The sequence below is a fragment of the Mus musculus genome, chromosome 14 (genome assembly GCF_000001635.26).
Source record: "Mus musculus strain C57BL/6J chromosome 14, GRCm38.p6 C57BL/6J".
NCBI lineage: Eukaryota > Metazoa > Chordata > Mammalia > Rodentia > Muridae > Mus > Mus musculus.
In genome coordinates this window covers 62,097,154-62,124,907 of record NC_000080.6, presented here as the reverse complement: position 1 = coordinate 62,124,907, position 27,754 = coordinate 62,097,154, and the positions used below count along the sequence as shown (strand labels likewise).

The window sequence follows — 27,754 nt, the reverse complement described above, 5'->3', positions numbered from 1 at the left end:
AACGCCAGGGCCAAAGGGGGGGAGTGGGTGGGTAGGGGAGTGGGGGTGGGTGGGTAAGGGGGACTTTTGGTATAGCATTGGAAATGTAAATGAGCTAAATACCTAATAAAAAATGGAAAAAAAAAAAAAAAACTAGGTGTGTGACAACCACTCGTAATCCTAGCACTGTAGGCAGAGGCAGTAAGAGCGTGGGTTTGAGACTAGCCTGGGCTATCTAATGAGATCCTGTCTCAGAAAGGGAACAGGATAGTAAACCAATTCTTTAACATCATTAAATATGCAAATACTGATTAAGTTTACAAACACCCCAACTTTTCCAACTTTATAATTCTTATTTCCCAAAGAATGACATTCACTGAAGGGGGTTGACAGAGCTGTCCTGTTCCACTGTGCATACATTCCGCCTCCTCTCCTCACACCCCCCCCTCATATAATTATTGCTTAAATAACCCTGACCCTGTGTCTTGTAGAACTTCCCACAGTCTGCGCTGTCTGATTGCCTCCCTGGGGCTTTGCTGCTCTGTCCTCTGGGTTTCCTGCCTTTAGATCTAAAATTCTTAGCCAGATGTTGATTCACATCTTTGTTTTGTTTTGATTTTTTTTTGGTGGGGGAAAGGGCAAGAAATATTTATGTGTACTGGTAGCTTTCCCCACAGGTAGATACTTGGTTGTTTCTCTTTTAGTATAATTAGCAACTCTATATGATTGTTCGAGATAACAACAAGAGTCTTATTTTCATGTGTCGCCTTCATGTTTTGGCCACAGTAATCTATATAAAAGGAATTCCATTCCTGCCATCAATAGTTAGATTCCTGCTGGTACTATTTATTTTAGGAAGGTCAGGCAAATCATTGATTTTCAAAATAAGAATTCTCTCTAACGATAACTAATTAGATTTTATAGCATCATTATGGAACTCATTTTTATTCATATTCAATGCATTTCAGCTCATTGTAGCTCTTTATGCATGCTCAATGTCTCCTGTCTTTGCCCTATGGTAGGCTAGCAACACTATACCATCCCCAAAGCACCCGTACATTTAGGGGTAAGCTTTGGTAAAGACACACAGATGGGGGCAAGGACTTGGGTAAAGACATATGCTCTACGGTGCCTGTGAGCTGTGATGTATTCTGTGCACTTCGTTATTTTTAAACCTTAAATTCAAACCATCAGCGCGCCAAACCTTACAACAAAACAAGTCTGTGAAGTTGGACCTGAGACCATTTGTAAAAGATGTTTGGTTTTGACATGTGAGAAGACCATGTTTTTAGTGAGTTTCTTAGCCTGTTACTGATTTGGAAGGTGAGAGAAAGAAGTTTGATACACAATAGGTGGAAAATTGTATATTAATCGAGATTCCAAAAGGCTAGTATCAGAGACAGAGGCAGAAAATAAGCATTCTATATAAAAGGCAGAAAATGAGTGCACCCTTTGAAAAATGGTGGGATTCACTGTAGATTCATCAGCTGTAAGTTACACTGGCTTTACATGAAGGTCCCTTCCACACGGATATTCGTCTGAGCCAATCTTGGCTGCTAGTTGTGGAAGGCCCTGTGTTTGTGATGTGCATAAAGAAGAAACAGATCAAAGGATTCTTGTTCTGTGAACCATTGCAGACAACTACAAAGGGTCAGATGTGCTCAGCCCTGTCATGAGCGCCTCTCAAAAGCATAAGTTAATGCTTGACATATGTGAGTCCATTTGCACTGATGCTGCCCCTGATATCCTAGGGAAAAGTCAAGGTCGATTGTATTCACAAGAAGCAGGCCCTCTTATCATCAGCCCACAAATCCTGCAGCAGGACGCCTTAGCCAGTAAGCACTTCCCTCAAATGCCAAAGACCTGCTTCAGTACTGTGATATCACAGAACATTTTATCAGAGGGGGTTTAATGTAGGAATTGAAAGCAAGGACATTACTGAGAAATAATGATTTCAGTAAGCATAGGCCAACTTGATACTTTTCTCATTTGGGTCTTGTCTTCTGAACAATGCTTTGAACCCTCATGGTGGGGATGCCTTCCATGTTCTTCCCATGGGACTCTCTGGCCTTTTTCCTTTTCTTTAATTTCAAGTTTTTGATTATCTCTTTTTATTACCACTTATAGTTTCTTTTCCTAAAGTTCAATTTGAAATCTATTGGTGGTTTCTTTATTATAGTTTTGTTTGGTTGTTTGTTTTTACGATTTAAGGTGGCATAATTTAGAAGAGATTATTTAAATGAATTAATATTTATTCAGCGCTCGTGTGTGTGCCATGGAGGTAAAAGGACAACTTTGTGGAGTCAGTTCCCTCTGTGCACCTTTACATGGGTCTTAGGGATCAAACTCAGGTTGCTAGGCTTGAGCAGCAAGCCCTTACTCTCTAAGCCATCACACAGACCCATGAAGAATACAGTCTTCATCTTGGGGATACATCATTAAGTCAAAACTTAGATGCCTGTATGCATTTCTTTTAGATATGTGTATCATTTTTTTTCCTTTTTTCAAGACAGGGTTTCTCTGTGTAGCCCTGGCTGTCCTGGAACTCACTATGTAGACCAGGTTGGCCTCGAACTCAGAAATCTGCCTGCCTCTGCCTCCCAAGAGCTGGGATTAGCCTGGATTATCCTCATTTTTTTTTCTTATGGGATAAGAGAAGTGAACAGAAGACTGCCTAATTTGCTTCACATTCCATGACTTTTGCTGTATGAATGTCAACGCTTTGATATTTGAGGAACATTTCCATTAAAATTAGAGCTTCCTTACACAGGTCCCTTCCCTTTTGAAACATCCTTTAATTTTTAGTATTTTTGTCTTTATTTCTCCATAAACTAATGTCTTGATCCATTCTGCTTGCTATTACAAAATCTTTTAGCCCAGATATAATTTATAAACAATGGACGTTGCTGCTTGTATAGTTGTCAGTATCTGGGGTTCTGTCTTAGTTACCCCAGATACTGACAACTATCTGAGCAGCAATGGTGGATAGTCCTTAGTTACATCTGCCCTCCATAATGTTATGCACATGAATTAAAGACATATGCTTGCTTATTTTCTATGTCATCTCTGGTTTATTATTGCATGTGTATTTTTGTTCTGATATTACTTAAGGCTTGAAGTGTGTTCTGAGTCCCTTTCATCATGACCTTGAACCTTTATGACCATTTTGCTATGTTTTGCTGTGTGTGTGTGTGTGTGTGTGTGTGTGTATAAAGTCTCTGATGACTCAGCACAATGAGAAGAGAGCTCACCCCCCTCCAATGGATCTCACTCACCTAACTTGTACCACACGGTCATGGCTCGTTATAGCTCCCTATGCTGTACCCTCAATCATGGCTCTTCATGTCCTTGTGTTCCTAGTTGCTGGGTAATTGTTTAAGTGGTTGAAGAACCATGTTACCAAAGAAGCTCCTGCTTACACGGCCTTTTCCCTTTGCCCCTCCCACATCTGGCCTGCATCACCATCACTAATTTTAAGTTATGTGCTATTCTGTAGCCATAGCTCCTCTCAACAGCTCCATCCTATTTCTGTTTGGGGCAGATGCAGGGCTTTCTCTCACTATAGCCATAGCTACTCCCTTTGTCTCTTGATTGGCATCTCCATTTTGTTTCTTAAGAAAAGATATATAGTTATTTTTTTTCTGATCTTCTTGCATCCATAGAAATGTTAAACAACAATTTGTCTAGGCAGAACATTCTTAAGCCATGGGTGATTTTGTTTTTGTTTTTGGTTGTTTTGGTTGAAGACTTGACTCACCCTACTGTGATCTAGAAGTGACTGTTGCTATGTTCACCTATGATGCCCCACTAAGTTTTCCTGGAACATGCTTGAAGGCATTTTTATGCCTGGACCCTTACTCTGTCCTTGAAGCACAGCAGCGTTAGTAAGACACAGCTATCGTTGATGTTTCTGACACCCCCCACCCTACCCCAGCCATGAAGTAGCTGAGTTCTTTTCAAACTATGGCTGTAGGACTTATTTATCCTATTACATCAAAAAGTCTGTTCTGTTTCCTTTAACAGGGACGCCCACTTATGGGGAAGTTGAGATTCCTCCTTGCTTCTTCTCTTCCCTTCTCACTCACACTCAAATACTCCCTTCTTTATATCCTTTTCAAGCAGGTTATTTTATCCCCTCTGTATTCCAAGAACAACCTTGTTTATGCCCATCGCTTGTTTTCACTTTTTTCCAGAGCCCTACACATTGTTTCCAATGAGAAAGTTCAGTCACTCCCAGCTATTTGACTGTCTCTAACTGGAGCCATCTAACTGATCTTTGAATTCTTTTCTCTGTGCTGGGTCATATCTGTGCTGTGCTGGAATGTTAGTCAACCGTTTGTCATGCTTTTCTTGCAGTATATTCTCGTGATGTTCTATATGAACTCTTTTGGAAGACTTCCCCTTCTTTGTAGGAGAGAAGTTCTTATTTTATGTTGACTGCGTCTTATTGATAAATTGCTGTTCTTCCTTTCTTGAAGGATGATATGGCAGAGAGGCCAGCCAAGGGAACTGGGTCAACTGCCACTGCAGTTTGTCCCTTTGCACCACACCATCTTAACACCAGCCTCAGCAGGGACGTCACTCACTCGGCCAGATGTGATGATTTCATTTCAGCTGCAAGGACAGATGTCCCCTTCCCATGCTCTTCTTTAGCAAACATGGCACGGTATGCTTTTTTTTTTTTTTTAAATTCAGCTTGGCATCTTTTCAGAAGACAGATGCCTGTAGTCCTCCTCTGTCACTGCTGCTCACAGATGCTGTAGTCCTCCTGAGTCACTGCTGCTCTATAAGGCCAAGAGGTTTGCACTGGGCATCAGGCAGGCTCTGTACCTCCTGGGCTCCATTTTCATGAAAGGGGGTCTAGGCTCCTCATTTAACCAAATCGAACCTGATTGCACTGATCAGTCAAGTTCATGTTAGCTTTCTTTTACAACTCTGTTTTAGTTAGTTAGTTAGTTAGTTAGTTAGTTAGCTAAAAGGAAGAAAGATGAGGTATGGTGCTTCTGTAGCTCTTAGGAGCCTTCACACACCCAGAGAGGATTCTGGGCTTACTTCTCAAACTGAATCTCATGAACAATATGATCTGAGGAAGGAAGAGCTCACGGGACAATGTGAACAGGACTTCAGACAATAGCTTGAGCATCATCATCTATAGCTGATGGCTCTCTCAGACCTTGAGCATCATTGTCTACACAGCAGATGGCTGTCCTAGAGGACCCTGAGGTGGGAACAGCCTGTTAGAGTATAAAATAGTGTCTCTATTATACCTTCTCGTTGAACCTTAAAGTGTGGCCTATAATTCCTTTGGAAAAAGTTCCTCATGGGCATCACTGAACAAATAGAATTTAAAACAAGGGATACAGTCCAAGGAAGCCAACTGTAGAAAATCATCTGAGGCTGTGGGTAGAGGGAAAATGGATCATAAACCCTACTAACTTAGTATTCATCTCCTAGGTAAGAAGAAGAATTGTGTGGATATTTAAAAAGATTTGATCTGTCTGTATATGCCACAAACTTATCTGTAATTAAAAGTGGTGTATACCTGAGATGTCTTTTAATTTGTTAATTAAAAAGCAGTATGTAGAAATTGGGAGAAAAATAAAAAAATAAAATCATAAAAAGATTTATTTGGTGTATGAAACAAAGAATATGATGAAACATTTCACAGCATGGATATATTTGAGGAAAGTTCTAGAAGGTCTCTAAAGTCAATGTAAGGGCATTGCACTATGTAGCTTGTGCCTGGACGTGCTGTCTGCATTGGCATACAATGCTTTTAAGACATTAATAGTAACTTTAAACTTTAGATTTTAACAAAGGAAGCAGAAAGGAAGGAGCAGATGTTTATCAAGCACTTAATGTATGCCATTCTCGTATTGTCAGAACTTTTCCACAACCTGATTGGACAGATATTCTGTCTCCTCTCCATGTCTCTATAACTGTAACTTGCTGGATAGGAAGATTAATCACCCTGTATTCGCAGTCACTCACACTTCCCACCAGAGTCATTGCAAAGTAAGTTCAGAAGGTCCCCCAGTCAACCCTCAGGAAGCCATGTAGGCTGGCTCTAGAATTCATGCTGTATGAGGAACAAACTCGGATGTTTTCTCATTGTTGAACTAAGAGGCTTCAAAGTCAGCCAGAAAGATGTCACACAAGATAAAATTTCCTTTGAAATGAGAATCTCCATTACTAGCCACATTTTGAAAAGTTCACAAGGGCATGTCCCAGTCATAACAAAATCAGACACTAAGGGCTTGTGGTCTGGGCTGACTGCCAGCTCTGCCTTACCAGAAAGACAGTGACTTGTCATTTCTGTATGTCCTCATGTCTATTTGTATACTGTGGAGAGCCAGTCCCCTCTCCACAGGTGGTTTCAGGTTATAAATCTGCTCACACATGGACTGGGTTCCCTACATGTTGCACCAGGAAGCTTTCCTCAATACTACACACTTGGGGTAGCTGCATTCTAACTTAGAGCTTTCCTTTTCTCTAAATTTAAAATGAAATCATGGTTTGGAAAAAATTATTTGATTACTAGCAACATTGTTCTAACAAAATGTGTCATGTAAAATTTTCTAGTACATACCATAAAATGTAAGAATAGCTGACATGAATTTTAATATTTCACTTTCTCCAATACATCAGGTTAACAAGCTATGTTATACTTGCTGACTATACTAAGTCTTGGAAACACTGTTTATTTGCTCATGTAGCTCATTTCAACTTGGACCACACATTTTGAGTCCAGAATTGTCTCATGCAGATGGTGGCTGTTGTGTTAGTTCAGGGAGAAAGTCTCTGCCCTCGATTCACAAAGCAGCAGGAAGTGTTTGGAAAGAGGACTACAGAAGACAGGTAGAGTTGGATAAATGTGACACTTGGGTAGTATAATCCCATCAGGTAAAGTCTCAAGAACCAGCCCCAGGTCTGTGCTAAGTGACATCTTAAAGTCACACCATATCTATAAACCTCACCACCTTCCAGAAAACCAAAGACAAGAGAATTGAATGTTCCATCAGCAGATACTTTAAACAAAGTAGCCTGAGTTTCAAATTTGCTCAAGGATCTAAATATGACATCTTGTTTATAAGCCAAGGAAATACCTCCCCAATCAGTAAACAGACTGCCTGGGTCTGTGTTTGTTACTCTTCCCATGCCGACTGTCAGATATTTGTTCTGAGCCAGGGTCTGGGGGTGGGGGATTACATATGATAAAAGCTTGACCTGCCTTCTGTTTGTTATGATCTTCTGAGGAAGGCCTGCATGGGAGTGTTGTACTCAGAGTTTACACTCCTTCTGTGGTTGGGATGCTCCTCCTTAATTTGTGTTGAAATGGACTTGCCACTGAACAATTGCCGACAGGCGGAACCTTTAGGATGCACTAGAGTTCTGCCTTCACAAGTAGATGAAGGAAACAGGCCAGCAGTGGAAAGGGGCTCTCCATAACAAGGCAAGGTCAGCCCATGCCCTCTCTCAGGACCTTGCTCATTTTCCCTTCTATCCTCTTTGATGAAGCATAAAAGCCCTTTCCAGGTGCTGGCACCGCGCTCCTGATCTTCCTCAGCGCTGTGAGTTTGATACATTTCTATCTTTCATTGATTACCTACTCTGCGGTATGCTGTTACTACAGAAAACAAAGTAAACAGATCTCATATTACCCAATGGGAAGACAGAGTAGGAACAAAAGCTACGCTATAGAACCAGAGAACAAGTCACTCGTGGCTCATCTTCCAGTGTGGTTTGTAAAGGAGGAAAGGGAGGTTGAAGACCCACCACCATAAGATGGACAAGGGTAGAGAAGAGCGTTATGGGTAAAAGGATAAAAGGAGAACTATGGACCATAATCTAAGGCTCAGGGGAAGGAGGCGAATTCTAGGCCTAATTCATAGTGATGGGGTCATTTCTCAGGCTTTGGATGCATGTTGGTGATTGATGGAGAGAGAGCCTGTTTTACTCTGCTGATGGATATTAGGGCATACTCACACACTGGCCATTAGAAGAGTTAGAGACAGTCCCTTACACTCCCCTCTCCCTGACCTGTCCATTCCCTCAAGGCCAAGTGCATGGATCCAGTCCTGAAGGAGACCCCTTGAACTTCCCTAGCATCTTTGGTTACTAGCTCCTTGCTGGTGCTAACCCAGCTGTGACCATCCTGTGTGTAGCTGTCCTGAGACCAGAAGCTCACTGAAGGGTTTCTGTCCCAAGTACTAGAAGTATTTTAACCAATGGAAATAGCCAATAAATATTCTCTAGATGACTTTGCAAATTCAAAAACATATGTTGATCATGAAATTCACATGAATAGCCAATGTACGGTCAGTATATTTGTGTTTAGTTTAATTTATCCACACAGCACATAGGATAAGATTTTCCACAGGGTGAGTTGAGCACCCAGGGTCATCTCAGCATCTGTAAGAATATTTTTCTTGACTCCCAGGAAGGCTGTGATGTCAAGGTAAAGCCATTCGCCTCACATGTGTGCACAGGCAGCCTTACAAACAGCAATAATAGTGACTACTTCACTTCCACAGCACATCTACTGTGGAAATGATGCTTTGTTTGCTAGTATAAAATGCTTGCTGCTGCAGCCGAGGGGATACTTACTAGTATTTCTGTCGGAAGAAAAAAATCCCCTCCAGGCCTTCCTGGGAAATGATATAATACAAGAGTCAAGGTGGAGATCTGGAGGCTGACCTGTCACAGGCCTCTCTAAGCTTTGGTGGTGGAGAAGTGAGCCTCTCCTCCTTGGGCTTCTTTGAGGTTAAATGAGCTCAAGTATGCCCACAGCATGGAGCAAGCACTCAGCTGATATCAACTGGAATCAAAGGTTGCTGAACAACTGCCAACCTTCCCTAACGAGGGGCTTCTCTACCACCTCAGCTTCCTCCTCATTTCCTTTCCCTAAAACTCCAACCACAGTCCACAGAGCTTGTCTCTGTTCTTTTCCATTTTGGCAGTGACAGAAGGTCAACATTTTTTTAAAAGCAACAGCTTATAACAATGTGCAAGAGTTTGCCTGCTGTGTCATATATTAGCCATATTGAATTGTTTCCCCCCCCCATTAAAATGTAAAAATTTTAGGCATTATTTTACTGGACAGAAAAAATGTGTTTTCCTGTTCACTTCATCAGTCACCTTGGTGCTGAGCTAATGAGATCTCAGTAGAGTGGCTGAACTATAATTTACTTCACACCAGTGCATCTGTTTCTGTCTTAAATATATTGACTCAAGACATGCAGGTCAGTTGATGTGGGAAAGGCTCTCAGCTTAATGTTTAGGGAATTGTTGTCTATAAGAAACTGAACTAGCAGAATAACAACTTGAATGCAGAGGAGGTATAAGAATTCTAAAGAACAAAACAAAACAAAACAAAACATTTTGGGCAACACAGCTAAGCAGGCATTGGATATTGACTCCCAGGAAATTAAAGAGCCACATTTCAGACTGAGATAAGACCTTCTGTAATGGACACTATCCCCTTTATACAGAGAAAACATGGAGATACAAGAGAGAAATAGCTCTAGAAAAAGCTCCAGTGAAATCCAGACGGATTGGAGAAGCCTACCTGGGCCAGTACTGCTTGGAGTGGAGAGGGCCTGTCTCAAGCTCTGCACTAGAAAATGGGAGAAGTTGGTAGCAATGGTGGGTGAATGTACTTAAGACAGAGTAGGGGAGAGGAGAGGAATCTAAGAAGCATGGCAGTATTCAAGCCAGTCAGTGCCCCTAGCTCAGCAAAGGCTGATATAAACAATTTATTCCATATAAATTTGGAAAGAAATTCTGGATGGACTATTTTCCATCGCAAAGAAGAACAAAAGACAGCAGCCTTGAAATAGTGGAGGACAACAGGCAATGAACACTGGAAAGCGAGTCAAATGTGACTACAACATTGTAGGAACCTTCAGCATGTGTGGATATCATGGTATAGGTGTCAGCTTCACACTACAAAGCAATGCCAAAGGTAACTTAACAAATTCACAGTTTGGAGACTCTAAAGTCATGGCCCAATGCCAGCTCAGCCTGGAAGAAGGTTTCTTAGCTACTGTCATCAGGGTGGAGATGCCTGTGTCCAGTAGGGCTTGCATGGACCAACTAAGGTAAAGACAATGGGACTGGGTGACACAGCCCCTGAAGGTTCATGTCCACAGTGACTCAGTACCTCCAGTAGGTCCTACTTCCCACAGCCTAAGCCTTCAATCATAACAGACTATGGAGAGAGGGATAATTTACATTTTCCAAAGCATGAACTCCACAAGGTTTTGATAGGTGAGAGCCCACCTGAGGGACAACATGTCACCAAATACTTAACTTATACCATAGACACAACCTTCCCTCTGAAAACTCCATTGACTCTTTGGCATTCATAAAGTGATTTCTGGATGTTATTGGTCTTTGTCCCTGCTTCCTATTGGTCGCCTAAGCCAGCTTACCCTTTTTCAAACAAACAAACAAACAAAAACACTTCATTTACCCAGGAGCAGTTGGAGAACCACAGCAAGCAGAGGGAGTGTTTAGACAATTACCACGATTCTGGCACAGTTGACTTTGCCACTAGGTCCTCTTAATCAAAAATTAAATCAAGATAGAAAAAAAAAAAGACAAATTTCCTCTGAAGAAAACTCACAGGTATTTAAACAAAAAAGGAACATTGAGACATTTGTAATCAGCCTCAGACTCTTGAAGAACAGACTTCAAGATCCTCAGGGATTGTCCAGATAATATGAGTCCTATGTGGGGACCAGTCAAGGGCAATTTTGTTACAGCCAGCCATGACTAGTTTTGACAGCTGCCAGCAAAGGCAAAGACTGCTATAGGCCACTTAGAACAACCTACCTGCTGCTATAGGCCAGTTAGAGCATCTGCATCCACCTGCTGCTGTAGGCCAGTTAGAGCATAAGAACCCGCCTGCTGCCATGGCCCCTTTAGGAATGTAGATAAGCATGCCTGTAGGAACCTTGAACATCAAAGGCATGAAAAGGCTTAGGTCTCTTTTCTCAACACTTGAGGCTGACTGTGGTGTAGAGATAATGGATAGAATAATTTCATTTTTCTGTAACCAACAAATAAGAAATTTAAGCCCACAGAAATAAAAATATCTGTATGAATCCCAAGTATTCCCTTAAGAGAATGTTTATGATAACTTGGTGTTATTTTCCATATGGTACTCTTACTAATAAAACAAGTCTGGAAAAGCTGTTTTGGGTTTTCTTACACATTACATGCTTTGTGTTTTATGGCTGTGAGGTCATCACTGTGAAACAGCCCCTCTGACAACTTGGCTATGGAGTGTGCTGTTGGGTTTCAGTAGCTTGGTGATTGTTCAGCAGGTTGAGGAGTTCATCTGAAACCATCTGCATTTCCATTCTTATCCATGAAATGCAAAGGGCCAGAAAGCTGCAGACATGATGTGAGATTGGTTACAAAGAGATTTTCCACTATGCACACATGAAAATACCCTTCTCAAAATGTATTCTCCTTGGTGGGTGCCTCAGCCAACTGATAGAAGAGCCTCAGTTTTAAGGAGAAGTTGAAATGGCCTCATCTGCTATTGAAAATGCAATTGGCACCATACTCCCCACTCTTCCGAACTTTTTACTTGTTGCTATCCCCACTAGGGTCACCAAGGCTGCAGAAGTGGATGCTCACAGTCAGCTATTGGATGGATCACAGGGCTCCCAATGGAGGAGCTAGAGAAAGTACCCAAGGAGCTAAAGGGATCTGCAACCCTATAGGTGGAACAACATTATGAACTAACCAGTACCCCGGAGCTCTTGACTCTAGCTGCATATGTATCAAAAGATGGCCTAGTAGTCCATCACTGGAAAGAGAGGCCCATTGGACACACAAACTGTACATGCCCCAGTACAGGGGAACGCCAGGGCCAAAAAAAAAAAAATGAGAATGAGTGGGTAGGGAAGTGGGGGGGAGGGTATGGGGGACTTTTGGGATAGCATTGGAAATGTAATTGAGGAAAATATGTAATAAAATAAATAAATAAATAAATAAAAATAATAATAAAAGAAGTTTCACTTAGAAACTCACTAGAGTGAGCTGTTCAGAGAGAACAATGGGGAAGCATCTGGGCCACAATAGTACCTCAGGACTATGTGAGAGACAGGACTGAAGGAAGATGGCAGTTGGGCATGTCTCTCTGTCTTTTATAGTACTGACAAGGAAATACAGAGACAGGGATTGAGGAGATGTTGCAGTTACCAAAGTGCTTCCTGTACAAGCATGAGCTTCTGTGTTAGGATTCCCAGCACCCACATAGAAGAGCCAGGCATGGGCTGTGCACATCTGCAGTTCTATTATGGAGACAGAGACAGGGACATTCCCCAGAGCTTGCTGGCCAGTCACTCTAAGCAACTGGTGAGTTTCAGTGATGCTGTCTCAAAAGATAAATTGGACACTCAGTACACACACACACACACACACACACACACACACACACACACACACAGGTACAGATATATGCATGTGTGTGGATGCACACAAACATACAAACATACAACACATACATACACAAACACACATGCATACAAAAGTACACATATACATTCATATATACATACATACATACATACACACACTCACACTCACAAACACATACAACACACACAGACACACACAGACACAGACACACACAGACACACACAGACACACAGACACACACACACACACACACACACACACACACAAACACACCCCAAAAACCTTTCTAAAAAATGAAACACAGAAATGGCTTTATTTATTCTAAGGAAAATGGAAGTATCACAATGGAAATACAAGTGTAAATATATTACACTGTAGCTAGCTAGCCAATAAAACTCTATGTAATCATGACATACTAAAAGAAATAACTGTTTTATAGAATTTTACAAAATGTAAGATGCTTCATGCAATATTAGTACAATGGAAATACAAGTCTAAATATAGTTTGTTGTAGCTAGCTAGCCAAGAAAACAGTACGTAATCATTTTTATATACTGAAAGACCTGTTTTATAGAATTTTACAAAAATGTAAGATGAAATACTTCATAAGGTCATAATATAAAATTGAGATACATAATTTTCCCTGTTTAAAAATATTTGTATTACTTTTACAAAATACTTTTTGTATTTTTTTTATAAATTTTCTTTATTTGCAGAAATATATGTGTGCATAAGTGTGGGCACATGTGTTGACACAATTCCCACATGCTCACACAGGGCCAGAGGACAAGTCTAGAGAGTTGATCCTCTCCTTCCACCGAGGGAGTCTCAAGGATTGAGAGAGTAAACTCGCATCCTCTGGTGCAGGATGCATCTTTGCCCTCTGAGCCACCTTACTGACCCTTGAGAAAGAGATAAAACAAAGTTGGAAGACAGGGCATTGAACTTGTTTTAGAAGGCACAGGTTTTTAAATAATTCATTTTTTAAAATCCCAGCATATCCTCCAAGAGGAACTCTCAATTCTGAATATCTACGCTCCAAATGCAAGGGCAGCCACATTCATTAAAGACACTTTAGTAAAGCTCAAAGCACACATTGCACCTCACACAATAATAGTGGGAGACTTCAACACACCACTTTCATCAATGGACAGATCGTGGAAACAGAAACTAAACAGGGACACAGTGAAACTAACAGAAGTTATGAAACAAATGGACCTGACAGATATCTACAGAACATTTTATCCTAAAACAAAAGGATATACCTTCTTCTCAGCACCTCATGGGACCTTCTCCAAAATTGACCATATAATTGGTCACAAAACAGGCCTTAACAGATACAAAAATATTGAAATTTTCCCATGTATCCTATCAGACCACCATGGCCTAAGGCTGATCTTCAATAACAACATAAATAATGGAAAGCCAACATTTACGTGGAAACTGAACAACACTCTTCTCAATGATACCTTGGTCAAGGAAGGAATAAAGAAAGAAATTAAAGACTTTTTAGAGTTTAATGAAAATGAAGCCACAACATACCCAAACCTATGGGACACAATGAAAGCATTTCTAAGAGGGAAACTCATAGCTCTGAGTGCCTCCAAGAAGAAATGGGAGAGAGCACATACTAGCAGCTTGACAACACATCTAAAAGCTCTAGAAAAAAAGGAAGCAAATTCACCCAAGAGGAGTAGACGGCAGGAAATAATCAAACTCAGGGGTGAAATCAACCAAGTGGAAGCAAGAAGAACTATTCAAAGAATTAACCAAACGAGGAGTTGGTTCTTTGAGAAAATCAACAAGATAGACAAACCCATAGCTAGACTCACTAGAGGGCACAGGGACAAAATCCTAATTAACAAAATCAGAAATGAAAAGGGAGATATAACAACAGATCCTGAAGAAATCCAAAACACCATCAGATCCTTCCACAAAAGGCTATACTCAACTAAACTGGAAAACCTGGATGAAATGGACAAATTTCTGGACAGATACCAGGTACCAAAGTTGAATCAGGATCAAGTTGACCGTCTAAACAGTCCCATATCCCCTAAAGAAATAGAAGCAGTTATTAATAGTCTCCCAGCCAAAAAAAAGCCCAGGACCAGATGGGTTTAGTGCAGAGTTCTATCAGACCTTCAAAGAAGATCTAATTCCAGTTCTGCACAAACTTTTTCACAAGATAGAAGTAGAAGGTACTCTACCCAACTCATTTTATGAAACCACTATTACTCTGATACCTAAACCACAGAAAGATCCAACAAAGATAGAGAACTTCAGACCAATTTCTCTTATGAATATCGATGCAAAAATCCTCAATAAAATTCTCGCTAACCGAATCCAAGAATACATTAAAGCAATCATCCATCCTGACCAAGTAGGTTTTATCCCAGGGATGCAGGGATGGTTTAATATACGAAAATCCATCAATGTAATCCATTATATAAACAAAACTCAAAAACAAAAACCACACGATCATCTCGTTAGATGCAGAAAAAGCATTTGACAAGATCCAACACCCATTCATGATAAAAGTCTTGGAAAGATCAGGAATTCAAGGCCATACCTAAACATGATAAAAGCAATCTACAGCAAACCAGTAGCCAACATCAAAGTAAATGGAGAGAAGCTGGAAGCAATCCCACTAAAATCAGGGACTAGACAAGGCTGCCCACTTTCTCCCTACCTTTTCAACATAGTACTTGAAGTATTAGCCAGAGCAATTCGACAACAAAAGGAGATCATGGGGATACAAATTGGAAAAGAGGAAGTCAAAATATCACTTTTTGCAGATGATATGATAGTATATATAAGTGACCCTAAAAATTCCACCAGAGAACTCCTAAACCTGATAAACAGCTTTGGTGAAGTAGCTGGATATAAAATTAACTCAAACAAGTCAATGGCCTTTCTCTACACAAAGAATAAACAGGCTGAGAAAGAAATTAGAGAAACAACACCCTTCTCAATAGTCACAAATAATATAAAGTATCTTGGTGTGACTCTAACTAAGGAACTGAAAGATCTGTATGATAAAAACTTCAAGTCTCTGAAGAAAGAAATTAAAGAAGATCTCAGAAGATGGAAAGATCTCCCATGCTCATGGATTGGCAGGATCAACATTGTAAAAATGGCTATCTTGCCAAAAGCAATCTACAGATTCAATGCAATCCCCATCAAAATTCCAACTCAATTCTTCAACGAATTAGAAGGAGCAATCTGTAAATTCATCTGGAATAACAAAAAACCTAGGATAGCAAAAACTCTTCTCAAGGATAAAATAACCTCTGGTGGAATCACCATGCCTGACCTAAAGCTTTACTACAGAGCAATTGTGATAAAAACTGCATGGTACTGGTATAGAGACAGACAAGTAGACCAATGGAATAGAATTGAAGACCCAGAAATGAACCCACACACCTATGGTCACTTGATCTTCGACAAGGGAGCTAAAACCATCCAGTGGAAGAAAGACAGCATTTTCAACAATTGGTGCTGGCACAACTGGTTGTTATCATGTAGAAGAATGCGAATCGATCCATACTTATCTCCTTGTACTAAGGTCAAATCTAAGTGGATCAAGGAACTTCACATAAAACCAGAGACACTGAAACTTATAGAGGAGAAATAGGGGAAAAGCCTTGAAGATATGGGCACAGGGGAAAAATTCCTGAATAGAACAGCAATGGCTTGTGCTATAAGATCGAGAATTGACAAATGGGACCTCATGAAACTCCAAAGCTTCTGCAAGGCAAAAGACACCATCAATAAGACAAAAAGACCACCAACAGATTGGGAAAGGATCTTTACCTATCCTAAATCAGATAGGGGACTAATATCCAACATATATAAAGAACTCAAGAAGGTGTACTCCAGAAAATCAAATAACCCCATTAAAAAAATGGGGCTCAGAACTGAACAAAGAATTCTCACCTGAGGAATACCGAATGACAGAGAAGCACCTGAAAAAATGTTCAACATCCTTAATCATCAGGGAAATGCAAATCAAAACAACCCTGAGATTCCACCTCACACCAGTCAGAATGGCTAAGATCAAAAATTCAGGTGACAGCAGATGCTGGTGTGGATGTGGAGAAAGAGGAACACTCCTCCATTGTTGGTGGGATTGCCGGCTTGTACAACCACTCTGGAAATCAGTCTGGTGGTTCCTCAGAAAATTGGACATAGTACTACCAGAGGATCCAGCAATACCTCTCCTGGGCATATATCCAGAAGATGCCCCAACTGGTAAGAAGGACACATGCTCCACTATGTTCATAGCAGCCTTATTTATAATAGCCAGAAGCTGGAAAGAACGAAGATGCCCCTCAACAGAGGAATGGATACAGAAAATGTGGTACATCTACACAATGGAGTACTACTCAGCTATTAAAAAGAATGAATTTATGAAATTCCTAGCCAAATGGATGGACCTGGAGGGCATCATCCTGAGTGAGGTAACACATTCACAAAGGAACTCACACAATATGTACTCACTGATAAGTGGATATTAGCCCAAAACCTAGGATACCCAAGATATAAGATACAATTTGCTAAACACATGAAACTCAAGGAAAATGAAGACTGAAGTGTGGACACTATGCCCCTCCTTAAAAGAGGGAACAAAACACCCATGGAAGGAGTTACAGAGACAAAGTTTGGAGCTGAGACGAAAGGATGGACCATCTCGAGACTGCCATATCCAGGGATCTACCCCATAATGAGCTTCCAAACGCTGACACCATTGCATACACTAGCAAGATTTTATTGAAAGGACCCAGATGCAGCTGTCTCTTGTGAGACTATGCTGGGGCCTAGCAAACACAGAAGTGGATGCTCACAGTCAGGTAATGGATGGATCATAGGGCTCCCAATGGAGGAGCTAGAGAAAGTACCCAACGAGCTAAAGGGATCTGCAACCCTATAGGTGGAACAACATTATGAACTAACCAGTACCCCGGAGCTCTTGACTCTAGCTGCATATGTATCAAAAGATGGCCTAGTAGTCCATCACTGGAAAGAGAGGCCCATTGGACATGCAAACTATATATGCCCCAGTACAGGGGAACTCCAGGGCCAAAAAAAAAAAAAAATGGGAATGAGTGGGTAGGGAAGTGGAGGGGAGTGTATGTGGGACTTTTGGGATAGCCTTGAAAATGTAATTGAGGAAAATATGTAATAAAAATAAATAAATAAATAAATAAATAAATAAATAAAAATAAAATCCCAGCATGAACAATAACAAAGCTGGAAGGTCTCCATCTGAGAAAACTCACAAACTGTAATCTTAATCCTCTGCAAGAAACTGTTCTTAATCCCAAATAGAAGTCATGACTTTCTTCATTTCTTGCCTAGGCTGATTTCCCAGTCCACCCCTGAGCCCCACCTTTCCCCTCACCATACATTCTGAGTTACCTTTGAGTCTTGCGACCACAATCCCTTGTAGGAACAGCCTCAGGAGTGCAAATGCATTTAGACGCAGCAGGCATCAGTGTATCATGGTGGATTTGAGTTCTTCATGGTGAGTTCCAGTCCATCGTGGTAGGGAAGATATAGTAGGGTGGTCACTCTGTGACCATGCAAGCATGTGACCAGGCTGTTCACACCAAGGTAGAACAAAAATCAGAGAAAGAGTCCCAAACCTAAGGCCATGCCCCAGTTAAAAAGTCACAGTCCTAGTGACCTACTTCTGATAGCTAGACCCCTTATCCTAATGGCCACATGGCCTTCACAGATATTGATGGCAATGGGAAACAGGATTAGAACATGAGCCTGTGAGTACCACTTCAGATTTACAACATAGTATACCCATGGGAACCACTGGGCACCCAGGGTGACAGGTGGTCATTGTTTAATCATGAGTGCAAACTCTCCTATGGACCAGATGAAAATGTCCTAGACTTTCAGAGCTGATAATGATAGCATGTGTGCATTATCTTAGCAGTTTATATAGTCTACAAGTTGCTAGTGTTCATTGCTGTGACTGACACAAGATGTACATCCACTGACTGTGGAAAATTTGGGAACTAGAGAATAAAGAAAAAATAACTTCCTATTATCCTACTTTCCAGGGGTGACCCCTGTTAATAGATCCTTCCCTTTGCTTCCCTCAGCATGTGTGTTTCCTGGGTGGGATTGATTTTTATACAGCATCCAGTTGATTTTTCTCACTTTGCTTAGCATGTGTGAACTCATTCAGCTAAGAGATGTCTTGGTTGGTCTATACCAATATTTAGGCCTACCCCACAGCAAATATATTGATGTATGCTAAACAAGGTCCCTTATGACCATCAGCACTGTTCTTTAAGAGCAGTGTGAACTGAATCAGGAGGGCATCCCACCTGGATGCTCACTTCAATTCCCTGCTCTTACCTAACCTACAAGAATGGTCCTGGACCAGCTATAGGTGGGTAGAGTTTCAGTGACATACAAGAATGGAATAATGTTGAGCTCTGTGAGAGAAGAATATGTATATTCCCCAAACTCTGCATTGTTTCTAGGAAAACTGTTTCCTGCACTGTTGACATCACGTATTGCGTCTTTCTGGGATATGAACTTCCCTGTCCCCTACAAAGGGTCAATAGAGTGTGGCTGAGGTAACTGGCTTTCCTGCTGCTCTTGATGTTACCGTTTCCTCTGCCCCAGTTAGTCCTCCACCAGATGGCTCTGACCTTCCGGGTCAGTTTGTGGCCCCCAGCTCTGCCAACTTAGCAATACATCCCCCTTATTTACAAGCACTCCCACCCAACCTGATTTTGTCTCTTCCTTCCATCCTAAAAGGTGGCCAAACTGAGACCTCTAGAATAGTTGCTGTTCATCAGATTCTTTGTTCTGCCAAAGCCCATGGACACGTTCTGAGACAGCTCCATCTCTCCTGCCATGCCACCACACCCCTTCCCTGGGTCTGTGCAGAAGTCTGGGAGATGTTTAAGTTCATAAATGATCCAAGAGAATGGAAGAAGTCAACTCTCAGGGCTTTAACATCTTCATTGTATATTTCTGAGCTGAGAATATGCCCTTTCTCGAATTATCACGAATTATTATAAGCACAAGGTCACTTTTTATAAAAGCACTCACTGTAGATCTCCAGGTAGGGCTTTATTCAGCTTGGTTTGTGTGCAAGTTCTTTTCTGAAAGGTTTGGGAAACAGTGCTGGAAAGGAAACTATGAACAGAGAACAAGGACCTTCACTCTCAGGATGTTTCAAAGCAGCAGATGGGTTCACACTCTTGGAAGGACTGGTTCCAACACAGTCTTTCCAAGTCCTTGTCAGCGAGTGCCACGTACCAGGAGTGGGGGTGCACATGAGAGGTGAAGGCCTTGGGAGAACCTGTCTCAAAAACAAAAGCAAGTACTCTGCAGGAAGTGGGTGACAGGTATGTACCTGGGCACTGTCTAAGAGCAGATGAAGGTAAACGTGAGGGAGAGGAGGAACGGGAAGGATCACACAGTAAGGAGTTCAGGAGAATGGCACTAAATAGAATCCAAGGGTCACACACACCCCAAGTAGAAACCATGATTTCAGGCTGGTGAGATGGCTCAGTGTGTAAGAGCACCCGACTGCTCTTCCGAAGGTCCAGAGTTCAAATCCCAGCAACCACATGGTGGCTCACAACCATCTGTAACAAGATCTGACTCCCTCTTCTGGAGTGTCTGAAGACAGCTACAGTGTATTTACATATAATAAATAAATAAATCTTTAAAAAAAATTTAAAAAAAAAAGAAACCATGATTTCCCTTCTGTGACGTTCAGTGACATGAGTGCGTGTGAAGACACAGGTAGGAGAACTGCAGGGACAAAGCCCTCAGATTCTGGGAGGTCGCCCAATCTCTGAAATCACCTCCACATCACCAATCCTGTCCAAGAAATACCATCCCATTCATGTTTCTTTGGAAAAAAACACATTTAGAATCTTTCCTTTCTGTCCCAGACTATGTTTCCTGTTCCGTCATCTATACATTGCCACCTCTTTGGAGTCAGAAGCTCAATTATTTCCAGCCAAGTAATGATGGGGAGGCTAGTGAGGCTCCTGGGGAAAAAAAAAGTTGGGAATCTGCCCCAGGTCCAAGGCTCAAGGACACACATGGACCCACGTAAAGGGGAAAATAAGCATAAACATGAAGCAACCTACAGACTGGTTATACTTAGGACCAAATTGCCTGCAGGTGGAGCAACAGAAGGGACAGAGCCCATAGAGAGGACATACAGAGGACATGGACTGCAGTCAATGTGGATTCTTTCCGTGGTTATAACTGAACAGCCTCAGGAGCTCAGCTGTATTTGGACTACAAAAGCAAGTGTTTCTAGACAAAGGGCTTCCTTGCCTGCTTCAGCCCTCAGCCTCCATTCTGAACCTCACTTCATCCCCAAGGATCCTTTGATGGCCACCACCAGGTCACAGGACTGTAAGTCTGGCAGATCCCGCAGGGCCTCAGCCTTTGCAGGCTTACCCTGATTTAATCTCCAGTCCAGTGTTCTGGCTCCTTGAAGCCCTTATCAGCATTTCCATTTCACTATGGCTGTCCAGGGCTGAATGCCTGCATCTTCAATTATGAAAGACCCAGGTGAATTTCCTTTCCAGTGCACGATCATCTCCAGTTGTGATTTCCTGCTACACAACTTGTCCTTTTCCCTTCTGTCCCTTTGGGGGGCAGTTTCGCAATTGTCACATGTGTTCCCAGCTCCTATCTCCATCAGGTTTCATCTGTATACTTCATTAAGAAGCCGTGCCCCATTGGCTTACTTCACTCCAGCATAGATGGTTATTATTATATCCTTACTCCACCAGACATGGATAGACACACCATCCTATAGCTAGGGGAAGAGATGAGCTGGGTTTGCTGGAAAGAGCTGACACAGTCCAGTCCTCTCCTAATTATTGATCCCTGGTCCCTGACTCTTTTGTACTTACACAGGTCTGTTCCAACACAGGTATCTTTTTCCTTATTGACCAAGTTACTTATTCACTTTGTATCCCAATTGCAGCTTCTCTTCCCTCCTTTACTCCAAGTCCCTCCCTCTCACATTCATCCCCAAACCCCATATCTTCTCAGAGAAGGGGAGGCCTCTCATGGATATTAACCAGCCCCAGCATATCAAGCTACAGCAAGACCAGGCATATCCTCTTCCACTGAAGCTAGACAAGGTAGCCCAGTTAGGGATAAGGAATGCAAAGGCAGGCAATGTAGTCAGAGACAGCCCCTGTTCCTGCTTTAGGAGTTCCACATGAAGACAAAACTGCATAACCGATACATGTATGCAGAGGGCCCAGGTCTGTCCCATGCAATTCAGTTTCCATGAGTCCCCCATTGGCCCAGGTTAGTTGACTCTAGGTTCACTTGTGTATCTTTGACCCCTCTCTCTGGCTTTCTTAATTCCTCCCCCTCTTTCACAGGACTCCCCAAGTTCTACTCAATATTTGACTGTGAGTCTCTGCAGCTTCCAAGAGTTGCTGGGTGACATTTGTGCTAGGCTCCTATCTGCAAGTAGAGCAGAAACATCATCAACAGAGGCAGGACTGGACTTCCTCTCATGCCATGGGTCCCAAGATGGGCCAGTAATTGGTTGGTTCTTCCCTCAAATTCTGCTTCACCCCCAACCCCTGCACATCCTGTAGGCAGGACAAATTGTGGGTTTAAGGTCTTGTGGCTGGGTTGGTGTTCTCATCCTTTCATTGGAAGCCTTGCCTGTTTACATGAGATAGCCAGTTCAGGCTCCATATTCCCCATTGCTAGGATTCTTAGCTAAGGTCACCCTCATAGATTCCTGGGAGTTTCCATTGTCCCAGGGATGCCCCATCCAATCCAGTTATCTCTCCCAGTACTCTCTCTCTCTCAATGTCCTCTCCCACCTCACCCCTCCTGTTCCTATCCCCACCCCTCCCACACTGAGCTCCCTCTTACCATCCACCCCCAATGTCTCTTCTATTTCCCCCTCTCAGTAAGGTTCAAGCATGCCCCCCTGGACCTTCTTTGTTACTTCACTTCTTTGGGTCTGTGTTTTTTAGCATAGTTACCCTGTACTTTATGGCTAATATCTACTTATAAATGAGTGCATACCATACGTGTTTTTTTTTTTTTTTTTTTTTTTTTTTAGGTCTGGGTTATGACACTCAGGATAGTCTTTTCTAGTTCCATCCATTGCCTACAAATTTCATGCTGTCATTGCTTTTGATGTCTGAATAGTGTTCCCTTGTGTAAATGTATCACATTTTCTTTATCCATTCTTTGGCCGCAGAACATCTATATTGTTTCCAGTTTCTGGCTATTGTGAATAAAGCTGCAGTGAATAGAGTTGAGCAAGTGTCCTTGTTGTATGGTGGAACATCTTTTGGGTATATGCCCAAGAGTAGTATAGCTGAGTCTTGAGGTAGATTTATTCCCAATTTCCTGAGAAACCACCAAATCAATTTCCAAATTAATTTGTGGTTGTACAAGTTTGCACTCCTACCAGCAGTGGAGAAGTGTCCCCATTTTTCCAGCATGTGCTGTTACTTGATCTTTGCCATTCTGATGGGTGTAAGATGGAATCTCAGGGTTGTTTTGATTTGCATTTCCCTGACTACTAAGGATACTGAACATTTTCAAAGTGCTTTTTAGCCATTAAAGATTCTCCTGTTGAGAATTCTCTGTTTAGATCTGTACCCCATTTTTAAATTGGGTTATTTGGTTTGTTGATGTTTAGTTTCTTGAGTTCTTTCTATATTTTGGCTATCAACCCTCTGTCATATGTGGAGTTGGTGAAAATCTTTTCCCATTCTGTAGGCTGCTGTTTTGTCCTTTTGATGTTGCTTGCCTTAAAGAATCTTTTCAGTTTCATGGGGTTCCATTTATTAATTCTTGATCTTAGTGCCTGTGCTGTTGCTACGTTCAGGAAGTTGTCTCTTGTGCATTCAAGGTTATTCTCTACTTTCTCTTCTATCAGATTTAGTGTTTCTGGTTTTATGTTGAGGTATTTGATCCACTTGGATTTGAGTTTTGTGCAAGGTGATAGATATGGATCTATTTGCAGTCTTCTACATACAGACATCCAGTTAGACCAGCACCATTTGTTGAAGATATGTTCGTTTTCCTCCATTTTATAGTTTTGGCTTCTTTGTCAAAAATTGAGTATCCATAGGTTTTATGGATTTACTTATGGTTCTTCAACTTGATCCCATTGATCAACCTGTCTGTTTTAATGCCAGCAACATGTGGGTTTTTATTAATATTTCTCTGTAGTACAGCTTGAAATCTGAGATGGTGACACCTCCAGAAGTTCTTTTATTGTAACCAGGGTTGTTTAAGTGATCCTGTGTCTTTGTTTTTTTTTTTTTCCAATATGAAGTTGGGTATTGTTATTTCAAAGTCTATAAAGAATTGTTGATGGGAATTGCATTGAATCTGTAGACTGCTTTTGGTAGGATGGCCATTTTTATTATGCTAATTCTACAGATCCATGAACATGGAAGATCTTTCCATCTTCTTCTGACTTCTTCAATTTCTTTCTTCAAAGATTTAAAGTTCTTGTCACACAAGTTTTTTACTTGCTCGGTTAGTGTTATAAGTTAATTTTTGTATCCAGCCACTTTTTCTGAAGGTGTTTTCCAGCTGTAGGAGCTCTCTAATAGAATTTTTCAGGCCACTTATATATACTATCATATCATCTGAAAATAGGAATATTTAGAATTTTTTTTCGATTTAGTTTGTTTATTTGGTGACTTACAGTGATGCATTTTTATATGCTGAACCATCCCTACATCCCAAAACCTACTTCATATTGGTTGATGATGTTTTTTGATACAGTTTATGAGTATTTTATTGAGTGTTTTTGCATCAATGTTCATAAGGGAGATTGGTCTGAAACTCTCTTTGTTGAGTCTTTTTGTGATTTGGGTATCAGGGTGACCGCGGCCTCATAAAATGAATTTGGCAGTGTTTCTTCTGTTTCTATTTTGTGGAGTAATTTGAGGAGTATTGGTATTAGAACTTCTTTGAAGGTCTGATAGAATTCTGCACTAAAACTATCTGGCCCTGAGGTTGTTTTGTTTTTGTTTTTGTTTTCATTTGTTTGCTTGTTTGTTTGGGTTTTTGGAGACTTTTAATGACTGCTTCTATATCCTTATGGGTTCTGGGTCTATTTAGATTGTTTACCTCATCTTGATATAGCTTTGGTAAGTGGTATCTAGAAAAAAAATCATTCCTTTTGTTTATATTTTCCAGTTTTGTGGAGTACAAGTTTTTGATGTAAGACTTAATAATTTTCTGGATTTCCTCAGTGTCTTTTGTTATGTCCCCCTTTTCATTTCTGAATTTGTTGATCTGGATAGTCTATCCCTGCCTTTAATTACTTTGGATAAGGGTGTGTCTATCTTATTGATTTTCTTAAGGAACCACCTCTTTGTTTCATTGATTCTTTGCATTTTTTCTTTGTTTCTATTTAATTGACTTCAGTCTTGAGTGATTATTTCCTGCTGTCTACTCTTCTTCAGTGTGTTTCTTCTTTTGGCTCTAAAGCTTTTAGGTGTGCTATTAAGTCCCTAACATGAGATCTTGCTAATTGCTTTATGTAGGCACTTAGTGCTATGAACTTTCCTATTGGCACCACTTTTGTTGTGTCCCATAAGTTTGGGTATGTTGTGCCTTAATTTTCAATAAGTTCTAGAAAGTCTTTAATTAATTTATTTATTTCTTCTCTTACCCAGTGGTCATTGAATAGAGAGTTGCTCAGTTTCCATGAGTTTGAAAGCTTTCTGTTGTTTCTATTGTTGTTGAAGTCTAGCTTTAATCCATGGTAGTCTGATAAGATTCAGGGGGTCATTCCAATTTTCTCTTATCTATTGAAACTTGCTTTGTGACTGAGTATATGGTCAGTTTGGAGAAGGTTCTGCAAAGGTGTTGTAGTTAGGGTTTCCATTGCTTTAAAGAGACACCATGACCAAGGCAACTCCCATAAAAAGTAACATTTAACTGGGGCGGGATTACAGTTTCAGAGATCTAGTCCATTATCATCTTGGGAAGCATGGCAACATCCAGGAAGACAATATGTTGGAGGAGCTAAGAGTTCTACATCTTCATCTGAAGGCAGCAGTAGGAGACTCTCTTCCATAGGTAGCCAGGAGGAGGCTCTGTTCCACACTTGAGTGGAGCTTGAGCACTAGGAGACTTTACAGGCCACTCCCACATGACACACTTCCTCTAACAAGACCACACCTCCTCTAATAATGCCACACCTCCTAATAGTGCCATTTCTCATGGGCTTATTGAAACCACCTCAACAGGTATTTTAAGACACAATTGTTAAAGGTAAAAGGACCCAATAGCCAGAATGGCTAACTCGGAGTAATCCTAGACAGCAAGCAGCAATCTGCTGACACTTGCTGTTGTGTGAGCCCCAATAGGCTTCCCAGGGCCCAAGTTTATGCTCCTCTCTGCAGGTGTATGTTTTAGTCAGTCTCTGCCAAGGCTTTACCTGGTGCTCCCCTGCTCACTTGAGGTCCAATACCTGTGTATGGCCTTTCCCCAGTCTGAACACTGCCCACACCATCCATTCTGCCAAAGGAGTTCCTGAAGATCAGCTTTGGAGAGGCAAGCACTACTTGGTACCATGCCAACTGCATCGGTGGCTCAAGAATAGTCATTTGCTTTGCAGTGGGAGCTGCATTTTGTGTGGACAATAAGGTCCTACCTTCTCTCAAAGCCAAAATTCCCCTTCTGTCAGGCTGACTTCCCCATTGCTCATCCTGACCAGAGAGCAGAAACTGAGTTTATAGCACTGAATGTTCACACCCACTGAGGCTTGCTGAGGACCAAGCCAGGTGAGTGTTGCTTTCAGATATCAACCCTGTCTAGTCCCCAAGGCAAGCTTCTATAGAGATGAGGACACAGGGATTTAGAGAAGTTAACAGCTTGCCAAGCTGGCTATTGAAGCCACGCCTTTAGAGACTGACTGTTTTCATTTGCTCCACCACTGTCACCTGTCTCACATCCTAGGACACCCGACCATCACGGACAAACCAGAATGCCTGCTCACTGCTGAGATTTCAATCACTGCTCACTTATCTGAGGTGTAGTCCAGCATGCACTCCTTCACGGAAGTGTCTGTCTCTTCACGTGTGATATCAGAAGAAAACCAGCCTCCTACACGACCACCATGCAGACAAGACGTGCTCAGAGCCACCCTGGGCAAGAGAGCCTCCATACTGGTACTTTTTTTCTCCCATATAGCCAGATTTTGAGCACTCCCAGACTGCAGGGTTGACTTGATCAGAGACGCAAGTTAGTTTCTCTGTGACTCGATATGCTACAAAACCAGTGTTAGAGGCCAGAGTTTCTTTACCTGGACTAGCCCCACTGTACAGGCTATAGCTGCTTCACACCTCTTGACCGGACTGGCTGGCACATAGTAGGTTCACAATAAATCTCTCTTAATAAACAACTACCTTTGTCTCATACTCTTCTCCACAGTTCCTGGAAGGAGACAGCCTCTTTCCTTCCTTCTTGCTTGGCAAAGCAGCTGAGCTGACACTGAGGCCCGGTGTGTGTTCGCCCGTGATGATTTTTCCTGGTGTGGTAACAAGAAGTAGGAGCAAATGAGAGAAGGGTCCTCTTCCTTGGCAGGTATTTATGGCCTGGATCTACGGGAAGCCTGAACACAGAGACGCTCCATTAGTCATAATGCCTTTGGATCCTGAACCCTCAAGGCTGGGTGGCAGAGCTTCGGGCTCCTCAGAGGAGGCTTGTGCTTGGCTCGCTTACCTCTGCACTGATGGCCCTGCCAGCCTCAGCAGCCTTGCCTGAGCTTTCCCCAGAACACTCCCGCCTGTCTGTCTGCAGGGTTCCCACTTTCTCCTCAACAGAGAGGTCCCAGGCAGCGGTGGGGTCCAGATGTACGTACGGGCAGGCTCTGCAGTTTCCCGCTCCATTCCTAACAAGCATCGTGTGTTTCCTTGGCTAAAAGGTGTCCAAGTGAACTCATTTTTTCCATATTACTTTGAAAAGTTTATTTCATCAAGCATGAAAATGTTTAACAATATAGGTTTCTTGTTTAAATCACCATATTGAAGATGTTTCTCTTTTCCTCACCTGGGGGAAAGAACATGAGGATATTTAACTTCTTCCTGAGGCTTCCAAGCCACAGACTGGACAGAAATCATGCTCTGGGAATCACATGATTGACCAAAAGTTAAAAAAAAATGCTGCTCACAGCTCCCACTTAGTGAGGTGACATGCTGGGTTTAGTCCAAGTGATGGTTGTAATAAACCAGAGTGGGACGTGCTGCCTGGCCAGGCGTACACAGCCATCAATAATCCATTAGGAGAGCATGTGACAGGCTGGCAGCTTCTAGAACTATCATAG

General features: G+C 41.7%; 1 long non-coding RNA gene across 1 annotated transcript in view; it reads left to right on the top strand.

The window, feature by feature from the left end:
- The window catches only part of Gm35419, a 51,706-nt gene extending 46,106 nt beyond the window's left edge, over positions 1–5,600 (top strand). The window contains exon 3 of the long non-coding RNA XR_383483.2: positions 4,458–5,600. This is a non-coding gene — a long non-coding RNA (predicted gene, 35419). The remainder of the gene's footprint in view (positions 1–4,457) is intronic.
- Positions 5,601–27,754: the final 22,154 nt, after the last annotated feature.